At 45.1% G+C, this 20,656-nt stretch overlaps 1 protein-coding gene across 1 annotated transcript in view; it reads right to left on the minus strand.

The window, feature by feature from the left end:
- The window catches only part of DNAH10 (dynein axonemal heavy chain 10), a 245,701-nt gene that overhangs the window by 67,035 nt on the left and 158,010 nt on the right, over positions 1 to 20,656 (minus strand). The gene's annotated exons all lie outside the window — the stretch shown is intronic.

Below are 20,656 nucleotides of genomic sequence, written 5' to 3' on the forward strand. Positions count from 1 at the left end.
ATGGTGCAGGACCCTTTATAGGTAAGTGATTGTACAGGCATACACCCCACTTTTAAGTACACAATGGGGTTTATTTACTAAAGCTGGAAAGTGCAAAATCAGGCTCCCTTCTGCATAGAAACCAATGAGATTCTAACAGCAGATTGTTCAATTAAGCTTTGGTAATAAAACCTGGAAGCTGATTGGTTTCTTTGCAGAAGTGAGCCTGATTTTGCACTTTCCAGCTTTAGTAAATAAACCCCATTGTGTACTTAAAAGTGAGGTATGCCTGTATTCACATGTTATTTGTACTTTTATTATTTTATTTTATTATTACTTTTATTTGTATCCATATGCCTCTAAATAAAATCTCCCATTGAACTGCCTTGTTTGTATTTTGCTACTTTGCTATTTAATCAGTCTAGTAATCAAATTACGTACAGGACACGTACTAACACGGAAAAAGCTGACATAAATAAACAGAGTATACCACAGACATAAAAGTTTATCCAAAAAAGAGCAGATCATCACTTTCTTTCTCTTATACTAAAAGATGTGTTAATCCTTCAAGCAAAAGTTATGCATCAAATATTGTAAATGCATTTTTATTTTTTTATCTTTCCCATTTGTAGTTTAAAAACTGCAATTAGACATGTACAATCGGAGAGTATTTCATACAAAAGATGTGAAAAATAGCAGGCCACTGAATCAGTTAGTCATATGAACAGTAACAATTAACCTCCCTGGCGGTACGATTATTTCGGATTTTAGGTGCTAAAAGCGGTACCATTATTTAGCATGAAAATTTGGCGTTTTATATTGTAGTCCTGCAATTCTTAGGAATAATTCACTTAAATCTGTCCAAACCAGAGTCTAGCAGACATCCCGGGTATAATAAAGTTTTGAAAAATGAAATCATAAATTATAATATAATAAATAATTATAAATAATTGTACCAAATAATAATATAACAATAATAAAAATTATTCAATAATGTAATCACATCAAAAACACTGAAATTTGCTCAGTTGCAGAATTGTCACTGTCATTACTTTTCAGTATTTGATGACGGATCTCCCCACAAATCGCTATCGCTCAATTCTGTGAGTGATTCTAATTTATTATCGCTGTTTTCTAGCTGGTCTAAAACCATTTTTGATGTAAAAGGACAGTTTTGGTTGCTATGGACAATCTCCAGTTTCCAGGCATAAAGAACAGTTTTTATTACATAAAACTGCATGCAGGACACTGGACAGACCACTAGGGACAACGGGGATGTGAAATATTTACATACAGCAATGTAATCTGTAAGATTACATTATACTGTATGTTTACTGTTTGTTTCACTTTTTGAATTTGGTGCCGATCTCCGTCCCCGTGCGTCGCAACGCTCGCAGGGCACGGAGATCGGCGATGTGATGCATCGAGCGAGACACGGCTCACTCGTACAGCGGGGAGACAACGCTGGATCCGAGGGAGAAGGTAAGTAAACCTCCTCCTGGATCCAGCGATGCAGTCCCGAGTCTGGCTCGGGGATACCGATACAGCGATACAGTCTAACAGCCTTTATGCCCTGTACACACGGTCGGACTTTCCGACGGAAAATGTGCGATCGGATCATGTTGTCGGAAAATCCGATCGTGTGTGGGCTCCATCTGACTTTTTCCGTTGGAATTTCTGACACACAAAGTTTGAGAGCTGGAACTCAAATTTTCCAACAACAAAATCCAATCGCGTGTGTAGGCAATTCCGACGGACAAAGTGCCACACATGCTCAGAATAAATTACGAGACAAAAGCTATTGGCTACTGCCCTCTTTATAGTCCTGTCGTACGTGGTTTAAGTCACCTCGTTCTGAATGATCGGATTTTCCGACAACTTTGTGCGACCGTGTGTATGCAAGACAAGTTTGAGCCAAGTTTGAGCCAACATCCGTCAGAAAAAATCCGATGGATTTTGTTGTCGGAATGTCTGACAATTTGTAGGGGCATTAGTACCACATGCATAAAAAATGTCACCAAAAAAGTGCAGATTATTTATTTTATTCACCTACACTAAAGGATCTGTTACCTTTTGTAACATGTTACACCCATATTCAGGGTATAACATGTCACAGATGCACCAGCCATCGCAACACCCCCCCATCCCCTGTTTAGACAGCAATTGGGGGGTCTTGTCACCCTGCTAGCTGTCACAATTAAAAAAAAACGCCACAGCCTTTTCCCCCATCACCCCCCCTCCCAAAACACTTACCTGAGTCCTACATCGATCCAGCGATGTGCCCGGCTGCAATTCTTCTCTCTCCCCTCCCTGCTCTCGCAGGCTCTTGCTGCTGTCAATCGAATCCTGGGAGAAGGGAGAGGGGGGGGGCATGGCCAAGCCACACTTCGTTTGTCTATGGACACACATAGCCTGGCTTGGGAGTGCACCCACTTGTGTGCTCCTATAGCACACAGCTTGCTATGGGAGTGAACTCAGGAAAGTTGGAGCGGGTACACCAGAAGAGAAGATAAAGGGTCGCTGTGTGTATCATTGCACAGAGCAGGTAAGTATAACTTCTTTATTTTTCAATAGAAAAATTACAACCACCTAAAATCTTCAGGGTATGTTGTTGCCTACAGGCCAGCCCAGGGTAAAACCCCTCCAATTATCAATATGTAACTATTTGTAGCAAAGAAGCACCGAAAGCTTTATAGACACAGAGTGGGACTTGTAAACCTCAACGGACTCCAAGAAAAAGATTTTATGGTAAACACAAAAATCTAATTTCCTGAAAGGCTCCATGGCAGCATACGTGTGGGTAGCCCCGCCTCCACGATTACCCAATAGGACCCAACTCCCATAAATCTTTGCTCCTGGCCACTATCAGTGTTCCTTTTTTGTCCTCCCCAGTAGGACCAGATGGTTTCTTTCCTGGAAATAAAACTTCACGACGATCGATTGGCTGATTGACTGAGAAATTTTCCTCCGATAGGCCCTGACTGTTAAGCAGGGTATGGAGAGTATTTGCAGAGTAGCGCTGAAGAAAGGATTTCCTACCTGAGTGCGCACGGTCTGTGTCCCGTTGTTATGGGTGACCATTATCTGCTGGAGGTATGGCGTGTGTGTTCCAGTCCGTTCGGCCAGGTGATCGTTGGTGGAGTGGTGAGCCTTTTATCTATCCATGGCAGCATTGTATTTGTGTGTATTTCTTTTGTTTGTCTTGCGGTCTCCTCCATGCCGTTTGCGTTCGCTTCCGCGTTCCAGCAAACCTCTCTCCTACTTCCGGGTTATGCAGGCGTTCTGCGCATGTGCGAACCCGGTATGAGACCGAGGCTTGGTTCCCGCGCATGCGCGCGAGCGCCTCGCGTCTGACGTCGGCGATGACGTCACGGGCGCCAAATTTAAAAGGCTTTGGAAGCTGTCAGAACCCTGGGAATGTTTGCAGTGGTCGCAGCGACTTCCCGGGGCTGTCAGCGCGGCGGTTTAAGGTAAGAGCGTGTCCCTTAGGCTGGGGAAATGCTTTTTAAAAAAAAAAAAAAAAAAATGTGTGTGTTTTATTTTTTGGTTGCAGTGTTTCTTAAACTGTGGGTTTATTGTGAATATGGACGCCTTACTGCCTCCTAGTGGCCAGCCCGCTCATGTTAGGTAGGTCTTTTAGTATTTATGCTTTTTATATATTGGAGAGAGTGTTTGGCATAGGTAGGATTGACTGTATATCCTTTTCTCTCTCTGTCTGTTTTACCCTTACAGCCCTTCTGGGTCTGATCCACAACCTAACACTTCTAGACGCAGTGGATCATCAAGATCACACCGCCATAAATCCTCCTCAAGATCTAGCCAGCATAGGTCAAGATCTGAACAGCATAATAAGAATTATTCTCACCCCCCTGCTGCTCACTCCAGCAAGCGTACGGAAAAATCATGCTGGGGGTGCAGGATGCCTGTTCCATCAGACAAATCCTTATGCGATCACTGCTTCTCCAAAGCTGCAGATGAAAGGGATGGTGCAGACCAGCGTTTGGAGTCAATAGTAAGACGGGTTGTGAAGGAGTCTCTGCAGGAGAGGGACGCTCTACAGCTGTGTGAATCCCCGTCAGAATTATTGGCTCCTCCACCTGGAGAGAACCCATTGCAGGAGACATGGGAATCCTCTCAGCCAAGCCGCCTATCTGCTCCCATCTCAGATAGTGAATCTGACTGTGAGGATCCTGGTTTAGGTTTTGACTATGGACTGGTGCCTTCATTGGTCAAAGCAGTGAGAGAGGCTCTGAAGTGGGAAGACCCTGTTACTTCCCCACCAAAGCAGAGAAAGTTCTTTAAACAGCTCAATAAGGAGCGACAATTTTTTCCCTTCCTTTCAGAGTTGGGTGACATTATTACCGAGGAATGGAGCAAGGTGGATAAAAAGGGTTCCATGCAGTCAAAAATCCTGAAATTATATCCCTTTAAAGAAGAGGATGTGAAGCACCTGGAGTCAGCACCACTGGTGGATGCAGCGCTCATGCGTTTGGTGAGATATGTAACCCTACCCTTAGAGGATACGGTATCCTTTAAAGATCCTTTGGAAAGGCGGATCGATTCAGACCTTAAGAGGATATATCTGACTTCTGGAATGGCTTGCAAACCAGTGCTTGCAATGGCAGCGGTATCCAAGGCCATAGAATCATGGGCTGATTCTGTAGAGGAATTCCTGAGGGGTATTTCTATTGAATCAGCAAAAGACTCCCCTATTCAAGAAATCAGGATGGCGTCTGCCTTTTTGGGGGAGGCATCTATTGATGTTATCCGCCTGATATCTCGGGATATGTTAGCAGCAGTCTCAGCTCGCCGTGCGTTATGGCTCCGTCCATGGCTGGCGGATCCAGCATCCAAACAGGCCTGGTGCCGTATTCCCTTTGAGGGGTCATCTTTGTTTGGTAACAAGCTGGATACTGCCATATCCCGGGCTACAGGTGGGAAATCTGGGTTTCTTCCCCAGGACAGACGTCTTCAAAATCAAAGGCGTCCATTTCCTAGAAGACAAGGCCCTGATCGTGCCAGGGAGGCGCGGAGCTATAGACCTGGTCGAGAATTCTCAAGGTCATGGAGATCCAGGCAATCTTCTTTCAAAAATACCTCAAAAGGGGGTTCGTCCGGCAAGCAGGATTCCGCGAAATCCTTTTGAAATTGGGCCCGCTCAAACTTGTCAGGTGGGGGCTCGTCTTCTCCACTTCAGGCATGTTTGGGCGGCCTCAATTCGGGATTTTTGGACTGTAAAAACAATTTCCTCAGGTCACAAGTGGGGTTTTATCAACACCCCAAAGCTAAGATTTATTCCCACAAATCTTCCAGAATCAAAAGAGAAGAAACAAGTCCTATTGACCTACGTGAACTCTTTACTGGATCAAGGCGCAGCCGTTCCCGTTCCAGAAGAAGAACGTGGAGAGGGCATGTATTCCCCTTTGTTTCTGGTTCAAAAGAAAAACGGCACATGGAGGCCGGTAATAGATTTGACCCATCTCAATTCCTTCATTCGCAAAGAGAAGTTCAAGATGGAATCTCTGCTTACCATCCAGCAGTCCGTGTATCTGGGGGACTGGATGATATCAGTCGATTTGAAGGACGCTTACTTCCATGTTCCCGTGGCAAAGGAGTTTCAACAATACCTCCGCTTTGCAGTAGGCATTCAACATCTTCAATTTACATGTCTTCCCTTTGGGTTAACAACGTCCCCACGGGTCTTCTCCAAAGTTCTTTTGGCAGTTGTGGCCTTTCTCAGAGTCAAGGGTGTTCGTCTCCATCACTATCTCGACGACCTTCTTCTGCTATCCCAGAACAAAGATCAGCTCTTTGAGCACAAAGACCTAGTCATCTCCACTCTACAGGAGTTCGGGTGGCTTCTGAACTTAGAAAAGAGTCACCTAGATCCAACTCAGTCTCTTGTTTTCCTAGGGGCGCAGTTCAACACAGCAGAAGGTACTATCGCCCTTCCAGAAGAGAAGGTTGGAGTCATACGAGACAGGATTCATGCAGCCCTTGCAGCATCCCATCTTTCGGCTCTCCAATGTCTGAGGGTGATTGGCACAATGTCAGCCACCATTCCCATGGTAAAGTGGGCCCAGTGGCACACTCGTCCCTTTCAGAAGGGGTTTCTACAACAGTGGGACTTATCCAGCCAGACACAGCGCATATTCCTCACTCCAGCCATGAGGACGTCTCTTCTTTGGTGGCTACAGGGGAAGAACCTGCGCAACCACCATTCAATCATTCCCATCTCATGGGTCACGGTAACTTCAGATGCCAGCAACCGAGGATGGGGCGCTCACTGCCTTTCGGAGGTCGCTCAGGGCAGGTGGACGTTTCCATCACAGAGAGTCGTCTCCAATGTTCTGGAGCTAAGAGCGGCCTTCCAGGCGCTTCGGTCATTCCATCATCTGACAGCGAATGCCTCGGTCATGCTAAGGTTGGACAACACAACCGCGGTGGCTTACGTAAAGAAGCAAGGGGGAACTCGCAGCTGGTCCCTGTTACAGGAGACGGAGCCAATAATGAATTGGGCTCAGAAGAATTTGTCCAACCTTTCTGCAGTCTATATCCCAGGGGTGCAGAATGTTCAGGCGGACTTCATATCGCGTGTCGAGTTGGACAACAACGAGTGGTCTCTACACCGGGAAGTATTCGATTGGCTCCTGACCTTAGGATTGTCCCTGGAAGTCGACTTGTTCGCTTCCCCGTGCAATCGGAAGCTTCCGAAATATTACTCAAGGTTCAGGGATCCCCAGGCATATGGGATAGATGCCCTCACAGAACATTGGAAGTTTCAGACAGCTTACGCCTTCCCTCCAGTTCCGGTGATCCTGCAATTCCTTCGGAGACTCAGGTCAGAGAAGGTGGAGATTCTCGCAGTAATTCCTTTCTGGCCCAACAGACCTTGGTTCCCTCTACTGCTGCTCCTCAGTTATCAAGAGCCAGTTCCCCTGCCTCTCAGGTCGGATTTGCTATCTCAAGGCACAAGGTTACATCCATGCCCATCATGTCTGAACCTCAAGGTATGGTTTTTGAGAGGGAAAGGCTAGAAGCTCTTGGTTGTCCGGAAGAGGTCATCCCAACCCTTCTCAATTCCAGACGCGGGAGTACTAATAGGGTATATGAGCGTATATGGTCCAAGTTTTCGGCCCATATGTCCTCCAGAGAAAATTCTTGCAGTTCTCCAACAATACAAGACATACTAAGCTTTCTTCAAACAGGCCTTGATTTACCTCTAGCTATCAGTTCATTGAGAGTCCAAGTATCGGCTATTTCAGCCTTTACGGGTATTTCCTGGGCAAACCATGCACTGGTACAACAATTCTTCAAGGGAGCTACTAGGCTCAGACCCCAAAGAAAACCAAGGTTTCCTAAATGGGACCTCCCTTTAGTGCTGGATTTTCTCTCAAACCTTGGAAAGGATTCTACGGAGCCTCTGTCCATAAGAGATCTCACTCTCAAGACCATCTTCTTGGTAGCTATAACCTCAGCCAAGAGAGTTTCTGAGATTAGGAATCTAGGTTCGGAAGAACCCTTTCTGACTTTCTTTCCAGATAGGGCAGTATTGATTCCCATGTTGGGATCGCATCCCAAAGTAACCTCGGTCTTCCATGAGAATCAAGAAGTTGTGCTTCCCACTTTCAAAAACTCAGAGAGTCAGGATGTTCATCCTCTGGACGTAGGCCACGCGCTGAAACAATATTTGGAAGTCACAGCTCCCTTTAGACAAACAAAATTTCTTTTTGTTCTCCCTCATGGCAAGAATAAAGGATTGCGAGCTTCGGCTAGATCTATCTCTACCTGGATCGTTCAGATCATTCAGAGGGCGTACAGAGCAAAGGGCTTGGCTCCTCCTGAGGCATTAACGGCTCATTCAACACGGAGTATTTCAACATCGTGGGCAGCTTCTCGCCATGTGGCGCCTGAAGTTATTTGCAGAGCGGCCTCTTGGTCTTCTATTAATACCTTTGTTTCTCATTACTGTGTAGAGCCAGCGGCTCTGTCTTCTGTTAATTTTGGTTTGCAAGTTTTGTCGGTTGACAATGCTAAATAAACTTTTGTTCTTTGCTCGACATTTTGCCCACCCGGGTGTGTTTGGCGAGTTATTTCCCACACGTATGCTGCCATGGAGCCTTTCAGGAAAACGGAAAATTTGTATCAAATACTTACCGTAATTTTCCTTTCCTGATAGGCTCCATGGCAGCAGGAGTTCCCTCCCAAATGTCTGGAGTCGGCTAGTTACGGAACACTGATAGTGGCCAGGAGCAAAGATTTATGGGAGTTGGGTCCTATTGGGTAATCGTGGAGGCGGGGCTACCCACACGTATGCTGCCATGGAGCCTATCAGGAAAGGAAAATTACGGTAAGTATTTGATACAAATTTTCCGTTTTTCTTTCTAGTTCACTGAGGACTACAAGAAGTCTGAAATTTTCAGAATGAGGACTACCACAATGGACAGCTGTCAATCAGAGGTGATATTTCCAGCAGTGCTGCAAAGAAGAGCCGTGATTGAAAAAAATAAAAATAAAGCAATCATTGTTAGGAAAATTAATATTTAGTTTTTTTTTTTTTCAAATAACAATTTTTATTTTTTCGTGGTCGTAAAACAGAGATATCAGTGCAGGCATACAGCAAAAACAGCAAGGCTCCCAAAATCTGGAGGGCCCATTACAGAGATACAGCATATAATAAGATGGTATAGGGCGGTATAGCAAAAACAGGCGGTTCGACCAGGGGGTGCAGAGCGGGATGAGAGACACAGAAAGTCAAGCAGCCTCACAATAAACCACGAAGCCGCCCAGGGTCTACTGCTCAGCTCGTATGCCACACGGGAAACAGGACAAAGACCATCAACAACATACACAAAAAAAAAAAAAAAAAACGGAGAAAAGAAGAAGAGAGAGAGACAAGGAAGAAGAAACGGAAAAAGAAAAGGAGCTAGAGCGCCAGCGGTCTACATCACCACATCCAAACCGGTTCGCCATCAATCCTCCAGCAGCCGCCATCTCCCCCAGACAAGGTCATGCTCCTCCAGCTTATCCCTCAGTCTGGCTGTCATCTTCTCCATAAGCTCAACATCTTTGATCCTGGCGTATAAAGCCTCCCTTGACGGGGGCACCGGGCATTTCCAGTTTAAGGCTATCAAACAACGGGCCGCAGTTAGGACATGCCTGAGGAGCTTCCGACTAGGCCTGGCCAGTGTGGGCTGGGACAGGCCTAATAAAAACAATTTAGGGGAGTGGGGTACTGGGACGTCAAACAAGCGCTGGAGCAGCCTGCGGACCATTAGCCAGTACGGGGCGATCAAGGAACAGGCCCAGTAAATGTGGAACAGGGAGCCCCGCTCCTTCAGGCATCTCCAGCAGCGGTCCGAGGTGGAGGGGTATATTTTGTGGAGTATATCCGGGGTCTGATACCAGAAATAAATAATTTTGTAGGAGTTCTCCTTGTACAATGTGCACAAAGAGGACTTGGCCGCCTGGCCCCACACCCCCTGCCAAGTCTCGAGGGAGAGCTCCTCACCCAACTCCCTCTCCCAGCGTCTCATATAGGAATGTTTACCCTTCGTTAGGAAATGATATGTGTTAAGAATGCGATATATGTCCGAGATCAGGCCTCTGCGATGTCTGCCTTCCAGAATTATCTGTTCGAAAGGGGAGGGCGGGGAGAGACGCAGGCGAGGGGCTTTAGACTGCACAAAATGTCGAATTTGTAAGTAGCTGTAGAACAATTCTTTGGGGAGGTCGTACTTGTCCTGGAGCTCCGAGAAGAACAAAAGCTGTCTTGTTCTGGGATCTACCAGGTGCCCTAAGTGGAACAGATCGCGCGAAGCCCAGGGCCAGGACATCTGATGGGTCAGGCCAGCCGGCAGGAGCGGGTTATACAGGAAGGACGTCAGTGGGGAGAACTCCGAATGGAGACTGTGCTCGCAGGAGAGCTTCCGCCAGAGCAGACGGAGGTGAGCCATCGGCCCTAGAAGCCGACCCGAGTCCATCTCAACACTCGCACCCCAGAGGAAACTGTTCGGATGTACCGGGGCTAACCAGATTCTTTCGATCTCCGACCACCTATTAAACGATCTCTGTGGGAACCAGGATGCTATGGCCCGCAGCTGAGTGGCATGGTAGTAACGAACCAAATCAGGAAACGCCAGGCCGCCGTCTAAACGTGCGGCCGTCATAACAGAACTCGGGACCCGATGTCTCCCGTAGTTCCAAACAAATTTCAGCAAGTCCCTCTGGAGTGCGCGTAACTGAGCATATGGAACCGGGATTGGCAGTGTCTGAAACAAGTAAAGAAGTTTGGGGAGGACCACCATCTTAATGGACTTAATCCGTCCCAGGAGAGAGATGTGGTGGGTCTTCCATTTACGGATCAGAATATTTAGTTTTTAAAACAGCATAGCTGTAAAGTTGTGCATCTTATTGGGAATTCATGCTGGTAGAAGGAGGGGTTATACCCAGGGTTGGCCTATAATTTTTTTGTTTGACGGTGTCCAATTATCCCATAGGCAGCAGTATAACCTGAAGGTTTAAGATTTCCTGTGTCATGGGAAAAAAAAATGTTTCCATGCACTTTTGTAGATACAGCTCCAAGTGAAAAAATCACAAGTATATGGTATGCCAGTAATAACATATTATAAACTTTAGTAGTATAAGTGTCACCAATCGCGCAATCAATAAATAGGGATAAGTGTATAGATCAGCTGCAGCTACATTGCGTCACTATAAAAGTGGAAGTTGAAATATAATAGTGGATAGCTGTACTCAATACATATATAAACAACAATAAAAGCAATACAAACAGCATATAAAGAAGAAAAAAAAAAAAAAAAAAAAAAAAAAATATATATATATATATATATATATATATATATATATATATATATATATACACACACACACATATACACACACTGAGAAAAATTATAAATGCAACACTTTTGTGTTTGCCCCTACTTATGAACTGAACTCAAAGATCTACTACTTTTTCTATGTACACAAAAGGCCTATTTTTTTTCTCAAATACTGTTCACATTGGAGCAATTTGTAATGCGATTTGAGAGATCAAAACGCATGACAAGTCGCAGCCTATTGGAGGCAACGACACTGTTCCAATTGGTGCGACACCATTTTGCTGCACCGCACCGATTTGCAAAAGTAGTTCCTGCACTACTTTTACCAATTTCAGGTGCGACTTCAATAGACATCTGTGCATGGAGCCACACAGATGTCTATCAATTAGCATCTGAAATCGCGCTGACTTTGCTACTTGAAGGGAAGTGGGTGTGATTTCAAAGTAGCATCAATGTGAACCAGGGCTAAATCTGTGTTAACCACTTAAGCCCCGGACCATTACCCGGTGCGACACCGATTTTGCTGCGCCGCACCGAATTGCAAAAATAGTTCCTGTACTTCTTTTGCCAATTTCAGGTGCGACTTCAATAGACATCTGTGCATGAAGCCACACAAATGTCTATCAATTAGCATCTGAAATCACGCTGACCTTGTTATTTGAAGGCGTTCCTGCAACGTGGCTCCGAAACAAAATTGCCGTCCTTTTTTTCCCACAATTAGAGCCAGCCTGTGACCGGTGATGGGACCTATTAGGGATTCCCAAAAGAATGATGGTCAACGCCGCACTGCCACTGAGAGAGCACTGTTCTCGAGTCTAGAGTTATTATGGACAGCTGTTCTCTGGAAGGGAGAGGGTAGGAGAAATGTAAAATGATCCTGGTGTAGGGCATCGTGAGTATGGGGTTGAATGGCATTGAAAAAGGTACCGTGTGAGGCGTGTCCAAGGTTTGGTCTATTGAGTTACGGGGCAGGCAGAGGGCGGTTATCAGGATGGGGGTTGTGCGTTGGGGTAGGGTGAATTTGACCAGGCAACACAGAAGATCTGAAGTGTTTCCAAACAGCCCAAGTTTGCCCGTAAACGTTCGGGGTGTCTTTGGCCTGGTGAATAAGTTCTTCCATCTCCGCTATATTGTCTACCCTTTTTATCCAATCTGTTATGGTAGGGGGAGATGTAGATCTCCAGAGCACCGGGATGCACAGGTTGGCCGCGTTAATGAGGTGAATGGTCAGGGATTTGGTGTAACTCCGGGTTGTAGTAGGACTGTAATGTAATAGGAATTGGGCAGGAGTCAGGTCAGGGGAGTAGGTGGTAATTTGAGAACTCAATCGGTGTATTTCAGTCCAAAACATTTGCAAGAGGGGGCATTCCCACCAAATATGGAGCAAAGTGCCCAAAGCTTTATTGCATCTCCAGCATGTCGGGGGGACGGCAGGAGAGAATTTATGGATTTTGTCAGGGGTTCTATACCATTTAGCATAAATTTTGTATCGGTTTTCCTGAGTTGAGACGTTTACAGAACCCTTGTGTATATTGTGATATATTATTTCCCAGTCTGCCGGTGAAAGATCTAGGTGCAAATCAGATTCCCATTGTTGGACAGTTTTGTCTGTTTTAATATCATGGAAGGAGAAAAGAAGCGAGTAGGCTGTGGATATAACATGTCTTTGAGGTTCAGTACTAACACACATGGATTCAAAGGGTGTAAGCTTTGAGCTCCAAGTTTCGAATTTTGGAAGAAATGCCGTAATTGCAAATATTTGAAAAATGGGATTTGGTATTCAGGGAAAGCGGAGACAATAAGTTGATGAGACAGGAGTTTGCCATTGTGGAAGAAGTTATAGGCTCTTGGTTTAGGGCTAGAAAGTGTAGTGTGCGGTGGACGTAGATTAAGGCCCGGTGGAAATTCTGGGTTGTGATTTAGTGGGGTCAATGGGCCATAAGTGGGGACCAGTTTCAGAGGTGTGCAAGCTTGTTGAAAACGCAGGAGTGAAGCATGTATGAAGGGGTGAGTGGTAAGCTTGCGTGGAATATGGAATTTATGTATCCATGGCAGATTTTCTAGAGGAAGGCAAGAGAAAGCTTGTTCTAGTCCGACCCAATCTTTATGAAGTGCATGGGAGTGCCAGTCTAAAATTCTGTTTAAGTGACATGCAAGATGATATTTTTGTATGTCTGGAACTCCAAGGCCTCCAAGGTTTTTAGGTAGCGTAAGTTTTTGCCAGCTGATTCTAGGGGCCTTGGACTTCCAAATAAAAAGTTGACACAGATTATTGTAAGAACGGAAAAAGGAGGGCGGTAAGTTAATAGGGATAGCCTGAAGCAAATAAAGTATCCTTGGCAAAATGTTCATTTTTAAGATGGCCATTCTGCCAAACCATGAGAAGGGACTCAATTTCCATTTCTGTAGGTCAGCTTGAATAGAATGAAGAAGTGGTTGAAAATTTTTAGCATATAGTGAAGTTAAGGTGGCAGGAATTTGTATGCCTAGGTAGGTAATGGCTTCTTTTTCCCATCCAAAGGGGAAGTTGAGAGTACATTGATTTACTAATGAGGGCGGTAGGGAAATGTTGAGGGCTTTTGATTTACTAAAATTAATTTTCAAGTTAGAGAGGGCCTGGAAGAGATTAAAATTGTTTAGTAAGTTGGGAATATAGGTAATGGGATCCGAAAGGAAAAGTAGAATGTCATCAGCATACGCTGCTATCTTATATGTTTTGTGTTTAATTGACAAGCCTTTTATGTCTGGATTGTCCCTGAGTTTGCGGAGTAAAGGTTCCACTGTGAGTATAAAAATCAGAGGTGAAAGGGGGCAGCCTTGACGGGTACCGTTGGAGATGGAGAAGGCGTTTGACAGGCAGCCATTGATTCTGATTTTAGCCGTGGGGGACGAATAGAGGACCATTATCATCCGCATTAAATGGTGTGGGATTCCTATTGTCCGAAGGGTTTCCTCCATATAGTCCCAGGCTACCCTGTCGAACGCCTTCTCAGCATCAAGGGACAGCAGAAAGCCAGGAGTGGCCGTGGTAGTGAGCCAGTGATGGATATTTAGCGCTTTGGTGGCATTGTCCCTCGCTTCCCTGCCAGGGACAAAACCAACCTGATCTAGGTCAATTAATTGAGGGAGATGGGGCAAAATACGGTTGGCTAATATTTTGGCGTATATCTTGAGATCCACGTTGAGCAACGAAATGGGGCAGTAATTATTTACTAGCAATGGGTCTTTATTAGGTTTAGGTATAAGGGTAATATGGGCTTCTAAAAAATCTCTCGGTAATTCTTCGGTTTTTGGAAGTTGGTTGAAGGTATTAACCATATGAGGGATCAAAAGATCTTGGAAAGTTTTATAGTAGCTTACAGTGAAGCCATCAGGTCCGGGGCTTTTTCCAGGCTTCATTTGTTTCAGGGCATTCAGAGTTTCATCAACAGTAATTGGGTTGTTTAAGGCAGCGGACTCTTCGCATGTGAGGGGAGTGGGAGCATATTGTTGTAAGAATGTGCGAATAACAGTCGCACGGTCCGTCAGGGAGGTAGGTTGTTGTGGGGAGGAAAGGTTATATAGTTCTGAGAAATAATGGACAAATTTGTCCACTATGTCTCCCGTTTTGGAGATTTTTTCACCTGTATTACTTCTGAGCTCATGTATAGTGTGCATTGCCTTCTTAGCCTGGAGAGCTCTAGCTAGTAGCTTTCCTGACTTGTTACTGTGTTCATAGAAGATTTTCTGGGAGAGGGTGAAATTTCGTTTCATTTTTTTATGAAGCTCTGCCAGAAGTTCTTCTCGTGCCTTTGTCAATTCTGTAAATACGGTGGCAGCTAAAGAGGCTTTGTGTTTCTTTTCCAGGCTATGTATGCGTTTAGTCAAGGCCTCGATGTGAGCTTTTCTAAGTTTGTTTCGTGAGGCTGACAAAGATATGAAATCCCCTCTAAGGACGCATTTGTGGGCTGCCCAAAGCATAATTGGGGTGGGTTCTTCCCTGGAATTTTCTAGGAAGTAATTGGTGAGATTTTGGGAAATAGTTTGGACTATGTCAGAGTCCGTGAGTAAGGAATTATCGAGACGCCAAATGCGTGTATGAGCTGTAGTGTTCGGAATAGTCAGGGTCATGGAGATCAGGTTATGATCTGAGATGATTTTTGGGTCAATGGTGGCTTTAGTTAGGAATGATAATTCGTTTTGGGAGAGAAAAAAATTGTCAAGTCTCGAATATTTGTTGTGGGGGGGAGAGAAAAAGGTAAAGTCTTTCACATTGGGGTGTAACGTGCGCCAGGCATCATGGAGTAGCAGGTCGTGGAGTTGCGACTTTATCGCACGTAGTGTCCTATATGCCAAAGTGGTGGTGCCTGAAGAGGTGTATAGAGAGGGGTTAAGGGCAACATTTAGGTCTCCGCCTACAATAGGGCACCAGATTTAAATAGGGTTAGGCCACGTACACACGGGCGGACTGTATGGCCTACTTAGTCCGTCATACAATCCGATGGACAGTCCGTCATACTTTCGAATGAACGGACTTGACCACACACGGATGCACAAACAGTCCTTCGAAAGCTTGCGCGATGACGTGTACAGCACGTACGACGGGACTAGAAATAGGAAGTCCAATACACAGCAATGCACCCTTCGGCCGTGTAAATCCTTTCTGAGCATGCGTAATTCTTAGTCCGTCGAACTAGCCTACTCACGAGCGGATTGTCCGCTGAAACCAAAGTATGACGGACAGAATTACGGAAATTCCGAAATACTTAGTACGCCAGACTGCACTCTGAAAAAGTCAGCTGAAGCCCACACACGAGCGGACTGTCCGCTGAAATGTGTTTCGGCGGACTAAGTAGGCCATACAGTCCGCCCGTGTGTACGCGGCCTTAGGTGTTGGAAGGTATTGCGTATGAAAGTGACTTGATGTGAGTTAGGTGCATATATATTTGCCAGAGTTATGGGCTTGTTGTGTAGCGTACCCTTCAGAAATAGAAACCTGCCCTGGTTGTCTTTCAGAGTGTCATCAACTTTAATTGGGCAGTGTCTGGAAATTAGAATAGAAACTCCCTTGGATTTAGCATCATTGTTAGGTGCGTGATACACCGTGGGAAAGTGTTTGCTGTATAGTTTTGGGACGCTATCCGCCATAAAGTGAGATTCTTGGACAAGAACAATATGAGCTTTGGAGTGATGTATTGCAGATAAGAATTTTGTTCGCTTTTCGGGTGTGTTGAGTCCTTGGATGTTAATGGAGTATAGTTTGAGCTGGAGGTGGGAAGAAGTGTCCAGGTGCATTGTCAGAGTTGAATTCATGGTAGCCCAATCGGGGTGGGGGGGAGGGAATGGGGAAGTACGTAGATGAAAGTGTGAGACAATGTGTCCGGGTATATAGATGGACTAGAGAACAGTGATTACCGTTGTTTTCATTTCTTTTTGTTTCTTAGAATTAAAAAAAAAAAAGGGGGGGGGGACACCAAACCGATGAGACAGTAGGAGTGGGGGTAACACCCTGTCTCGGTAATATGAGGATCGGTAGATGTACAGCACGGGGACAGCAAATCCTCCCTATATCGGAAGAACCTGCCGTTAACACGCAATGAGTGGGGGTCGGCTCTAGCTGGACCATGAAGATTAATAGAAAGTAAATACAAAAGGTGTATCGCTGTTATGCTACCTCACAACATTACAAGTTAAAGGAGGAGGAAACAGTGCAGAAGAATTGTATGGGGAATTAGGGGAACCCGTCGCAGGTTAAGGGACTATAAAGGTGCTTGTATATAACTTGGGGAACTGTAGGATGATGTAATTCAACAATGTAAAAGCATTCTGATAGGTGAATCCTTATGTATAACACTAGAAACTAAAGGCATAAACAAGGGCTGGACTAGCGCCACTAATTAGTAAGATGCCTAACTTAACTATAACCCATGAAAGAGAAAGACATCTAATGACTATCAATAAGCAATACATATTTACCACTAAGATAAACAGGGTGGAGTAGGAGCCCCTGACCTCGGAATCCAAAATATTGGTGCACCCCAGATAGGGTGAGCAATCCGAGTGAAAGGGGAAACCACATAGGTAAAATGGTGTAGGAATATCCAGTTATTGCAAACTTGACCCTTACAATCTGAATATGAGAGAGAGGAGCGTATGTCCTGAATGAGACCAGCGGGTATAGATAACTTTTTGAAGGATGCCGATTATAGCTTAGTCATCAATAAGTATCATCATGAACGGCAAGTATTATAGTGTACCATAGTTGTGAAAAGGAGAAAAGATAGTACTTGCAGTGTTGAAGTGCCGAGAGCAGCATCTTAGTTCAGCAGAAGCACCCAAAACTTGCGGGGTGTAGTGATAATGTGTACAGATGGTTCATTGGGAAAACTGCACAGATTCCAGAACTCATCTAGCGAGGGTGTTAGTCATCAAGAAATGTTGTCGCTGACGTCATCCAGTGTGGGCCGGTCCTCTTGTTGCAAGGAACTATGGGGGTTGTAGTAACATTCACTATAAGTCCGCTGCCATGCAGAGTGGGAATGAACAGCGGGGATAGAATTACAGAACTGAGGAGGAGATAGACAGCATGGATATTCATAGAGTTAGCAGTAGACCGTTTGATAGCCTTGCCGGTGTAAAGGGATACGGTATATTTGATGAAAATACGGTATAAGTAAGGGGTATTTAACAGGGAACGTTCCAAAAGTTAAACATGGAGAACAATGAATAAACCGTGTATAAACCGTGTGGTTTAATCTTAGCAGACAGGTGAGTTGACAGGTACCTGTGGTCGCAGTCAGCGATCTCTTCTAGCTCTCCGAGCGTTTGGTGTATAGGCCGGGCTATGAGCGCGGTAAGGGCCTCTAGGCAAGCTGCGAGCATCCGTGGCTGACGGGGATCTGCGCCGCCGATAAGTGCCGGATTGAGCATCCATTGGTTCAGCCAGTGGTGGATTCTTTTGCACTGCAGAGCGTCTGAAATCTGCATACCAATTCGGTACATCGACCAATGTTGAGGCTGCTACAGAAGTGAGGCAAATCTTCGGGCACTCTTAAGTTTGCGGTGCGACCCTGAGCGGAGGCCGAGAGACAAAATGGGAATTTCCATTTGTAGACGATACCTTTTGCGCGCAGCACGTCTAGTAGAGGTCTCAGGTCCCTCCGGTGTTGCAGCGTGATGCTGGAGAGATCCTGGTAGATTTGTATCGTGGAACCAGCATGAGTAATTTGTGGCGTATCCCTGGCATGTTTGAGGATGTCTTCCTTCAGTTTGAAATCTGGTAAACAGCATATAATATCCCTCGGAGGGTCTGTGGCTCTACCTTTGGGTTTCAATGCACGGTGGATTCTGTCCATGGCAATGGGGGTGTGTAGCGGTCTGGTCAGTAAATTATTAAAGATGTTAGTCACAGTGGGTAACAGTTGTTCTCCTTCAATTGTTTCCGGAAGGCCTCGCACCCTTAAATTGTGGCGTCTCCCCCTGTTGTCAAGGTCTTCCATGCGGATATGAACCGATCGTAGTTGTAAGGTGTGTGTGTCCACATGATGTGTCCTCTTCTTTAGTTGGGAATCATGTTTAGATATGGTGTCTTCCATCACAATCACCCTGTCAGTCAGGGAGCGTATGTCTAAGCGGAGCTCAGAAATGGCCGCCAAAAGGGTGTCCTTAATGTCTGCAGCAATGGTTCGCAGATCATGTATATTGAGCTGTGGCTGTGAGGACAATACAGCAGGCTGCGAATTATTGGGCTCAACTCCCAGTGCAGCGGAGGAAGACAGTGGCGCGCTTCGATGAGGAGACGTTCGGTCCTGCATGAGGCCTTGGTGAGGCGTTGCCATGTTCCCCCTGTTCGCTCGGAACAGATCCGGTATAGTGTTGCTGGATGTGCGCGAGTTCCCTCTGGGAGAACGGGAGCGCGATGTCGAGGAGTTCCTCGAAGCAGTCCCCATCAGATAATGTGTAGTAAGTAGCTAATACCTCCGGTAGACAGATAGCACTTCGTGAGGTAGCGGGAGCTCGAGAACTAAGCGTCCATCTTCCAGTCAAGTGGGCATTTGTTATACATTTTACAAATTCTACAATTAACATGTTGCGCTATGATCATACCTCTTTTATTGCATGAGTGACCTAGAGAGAATGTACAGGATCCCTGGATGGTATAACCACTTCAGGTCCTGTCCATAGTCAAATGACGTCCGCAGGGGGGATTTCCCATCCTGGGCGAGCGTCATATGACGTCCTGGGCTTCCCGGTCGTCTGGGGGGCACGCACCCCCGCCACGTCACTCAGGAGACGATGTGCATTCTCAGCAGACGCCATGTCTGCCGGGCACCCGCGATTGCCCGGTAACAGAGCCGGGACATGGGTCTGTGTGTGTAAACACACAGATCCATGTCCTGCCAGGGGAGCGGAGACCGATCAAGTGTTCAGTGTACAGAGGAACACTGATCAGTCTCCTCCCCTTGTGAGTCCCCTCCCCCTACAGTTAGAATCACTCCCTAGGTAACATATTAACCCCTTGATCGCCCTTCCCTGCCAGTGACATTTATACAGTAATCAATGCATTTTTATAGCACTGATCACTGAATAATTGTCAGCGGTTCCAAAATGGTGTCAAAATTGTCCAATAAGGTCCGCCGCAATGTCACAGTCACAATAAAAATCGCAGATCGCTGCCATTACTAGTAAAAAAAATAATAATAATAAAAATGCCATAAAACTATCCCCAATATTGTAGACACTATAACTTTTGCGCAAACCAATCAATATACGCTTATTGCGATTTTCTTTACCAAAAATATGTAGAAGAATACATATCGGCCTAAACTGAGGAAAAAATGTGTTTAAAAAAAAAATGGGGATATTTATTATAGCAAAAATAAAATATATGGTGTTTTTTTTTTCAAACTTGATGCTCTTCTTTTGTTTATAGCACAAAAATAAAAACCGCAGAGTTGATCAAATACCACCAAAAGAAAGCTCTATTTGTGAGGAAAAATTATAAATATTTCATCTGGGTACAGTGTTGCATGACCGCGCAATTTTAAAAGTGCGACAGCGTTGAAAACTGAAAATTGGCCTGGGCAGGAAGGGGGTGAAAATGCCCTGTATTGAAGTGGTTAAAGAGTGAGTTTTTTTTTTTTTGAACATACCAAACTTATCCAAACATCCCTAATTAAGTGGATGGAACTCTGTATGTGCAGATCTGGTGAGTGAGATTTGGTGAGTGAGATCTGGTGAGTAGAGATAGTGGAGAAGGATTTACTCACGGTGGTGTGGAACTGAATTTTTTGGCACTTATTGATTTTCATCATTCATGGTTGCACTTTGGGACTGTATTATACATATATCATATTTGTTATATATTTATTCTTGCATTTATATTGTTGTTTATACATGTATTGAGCACAGGTATCCACTATTAGCGTTATATACTTTTTCTAAGTCATAAAACATTCATCTATTTCAAAGGGAGCTCAGCCATATATCAGATAGAAAAGAGAAAAAGACATAATCATAGCCAGATAAATAGAACAGATCACACATGCCTCAGTATATTAGAGAGGTGTAGCTAAAAACTGATTTGGCCTGGATCATGCAGGGACTCATGATAGTATAAATCTGGCCATTGCAGAACGCATTACAGTTGCTTGATCAGGCTATTTTCAGCCAGACTGGGCTACAATATTATTTCTGTGAGGTAAAGCAGGTGCATTCCTGCAGTTTGATGTCAGGAGTAACATCTGTCTACAACACAGGTTAGCCATATGCTGCCTGTACATCTGGCCTCCCTCTGTTTCTAGCCACCTTAATCTGAAGATGCCACAAGGGGTGGAAATACTGGGGTTACTTTA

The sequence above is a fragment of the Lithobates pipiens genome, unplaced genomic scaffold, assembly GCF_037356315.1.
Source record: "Lithobates pipiens isolate NorthernLeopardFrog02 unplaced genomic scaffold, aLitPip1_a1.2 Scaffold_3, whole genome shotgun sequence".
Taxonomy (NCBI): domain Eukaryota; kingdom Metazoa; phylum Chordata; class Amphibia; order Anura; family Ranidae; genus Lithobates; species Lithobates pipiens.